This window comes from Ipomoea nil, unplaced genomic scaffold (assembly GCF_001879475.1).
Source record: "Ipomoea nil cultivar Tokyo-kokei standard unplaced genomic scaffold, Asagao_1.1 scaffold3069, whole genome shotgun sequence".
Lineage (NCBI taxonomy): Eukaryota > Viridiplantae > Streptophyta > Magnoliopsida > Solanales > Convolvulaceae > Ipomoea > Ipomoea nil.
In genome coordinates this window covers 2,751,787-2,754,396 of record NW_017619497.1, presented here as the reverse complement: position 1 = coordinate 2,754,396, position 2,610 = coordinate 2,751,787, and positions in this window count along the sequence as shown.

The following is a 2,610-nucleotide window of genomic DNA, read 5'->3' as shown; positions in this document are numbered from 1 at the left end:
ATCTGATTCTGGCTTGCATGAACCTGACTGGCCGGAGTTGAACCACCTGCTGTGTTTCCGGTGGGATTCTCGTCGCCGGCTTCACGATCCACACCTATCACGGCGGCGGCGTAGCTGCGATTGCGCTCTGATACCATGTCGAAATCAGCAGCTCAGCTTGAATTATGACATGAGATTAGATCCAAGTGGTTTAGCTCATTATTGAAGAGGAGAAAGTGAAAGTATTATTCATAGTTTTGTTCTATCTCCTATAGACAAGCCCTTCAACCTATATATAGTCAATGGGCAGTCAAGGAAGATAGTCAAAGAAGAAGAAAAAACGGTTATAACCGTTACAAGGCAAAAAGACAGAAAAGACCCTGCTAGGCTATGCTGAACTATGCTAAGCATTTTTACACTCCAACAATAATACTAGTGATTGGTAATGCTGACTACATTTTTAGTGATGAATGAGAGTTTTAATGTGTGGCCCTAATTTTCAACTATTGGTAGTCAATTTTTTTTTTTTTTTAAAGAATCACAATGGACAATAAATTTTAAGAAATCATGACATTTTAGCATAAACTTCAAGAAAATCAATAAATAAATAAAAATCATGCAATACCTCCCCCTCTTCTTCTCTTTTTCTCTCATTCTCTCTCTCTCTCTCTCTCTCTCTCTCTCTCTCTCTCTCTCTCTCTTCACTATATATAAGAGTAAAATTCTTCAAAAATTTTCAAAACTTTGAATCAAATGCCAAAATTTTTTCAACCACCTAAGTTATTGAAAATTAAGTTTTTTACTAGGCTGTTTATTTTCCGACCACATTGATTTGGGAACAATTGAAATGTTTAAAAAGTCATAAAATTTTATCCACTTTTTTTAAACGAACTGAAATTCATGATTTCCTGACAATGTATAGTAATATAGTTCAGTTATATATTATGAAATATTTATATTTGTTCATATGGTTGTATTTTTGTCGAATAAATTAGTCAATTAATGTACGTGGTTTTATTGTCATTAGGGAGAAATGAAAAATCTTATGTTGTTTTTAAATATTTTTTAAAAGGTTTTGACAGCATTCACAATATGTTTGTCTTTATTCAATAATAACTCAGAACAATAATAGCCAACTACTATATAGTGTGATAACACATCTGTTATCCTTTTAAATCGGTGAGTATAGGGTTAAGAAAGTATAGAACATATACTACATTGTAAAGAATTATATATAAGTGTTTGCAATTCCTTGATAGGATTGAGAAAGTATGGAACATATACTACATTGTAAAGAATCATGAGTGTTTGCAATATAATTCCCTGATAGGATTGATAAAGTATATAACATATATTACATTGTAAATTAAGAATCGTGAGTGATTGCAATTTTCTGATGTGACAATTTTTAATAAGTTGAGATTTTAAATAAAAATACAAAAATAGCCACATCAAGGATTGAAAAAATTGTGTGATTTTTGTAAGCAAGGGTTGCAAGCATTTCCCAATAACTAATTTTGTAACTACGTTCCCAACCTACTGAAGCACAATACCGATTCCATTATGTGACAATTTTTAATAAGTTGAGATTTTAAATAAAAGTATAAAAATAGCCACATCAACCTACTACTAAAGTACAATATCGCTTCCGTTGGGGATCAAAGCTATAACCTCCCATTTTAAAAAGTCACTTTGTACCACTAGATCGCAAGGTCATTAGCTCATAATAAATAAATAAATAAATAAATAAATAAATAAATATATATATATATATACACACACACTACGAATATGTTAAAAATGTATTTTTTTAACATATATTTTTTAAAAAAATATAATATAAAATTTAACATAAACTTTAGTCAAATAATTAGCCCGACTAAATAGTTGAGCATCAAAAATTGAAAACCAGAACTTTGAAAATCATTTTCTTGCATTTTTTTTAAAAATAACTTTATGTTAAGTTTTTTGTTTTCTTTTTCTTGTTTTCTTTTCGTTTAATTAATCTTCTTTTGATTATTTAGAACAAGACTTGACATTTTAATTATGATTTTGCATGATTGGAATGATTTAGGTCATTATGATATTACGGAGTAATATTTTTTCTATGTATTTTTAAAATGGTACAACTGTACATTACTTTACAAATATTGTTATATTATTTTTTTTATCAGACAAAATATAATTGTTCTTACATCATTGTCAGACCTACGCGACCTAGCTACAAAGTTGTTGATCAGAAATACAGTTATACTTGGATTTTAAACGGTAGTACTATTGTCCAAAGAATTGACAATGTTGACATTTCATTGACTCCAATTGAACAAGTTTACACATCATTATCAGAATTTTATCAATGCATTAAAACTTTTAAAGAAATTTGCTAGTTAATTTTTACTATATCATTATAACAATATCTATTGTAACCATGTATTTTGAATTATTTATTATCATTTTCTATTGACAGCAATTGTAGCAATTGTCATTGACAAACGTTTAAATATCAACAGATGCTTGCAAAATAAAGAGTTCATCTTACAACTAAGATCCTAGTCATATAGTTTTCAAAAAAAAGATCCTAGTCATATACACATGCATCAAGACAAATCTAAAACTTCTTACATCATAATC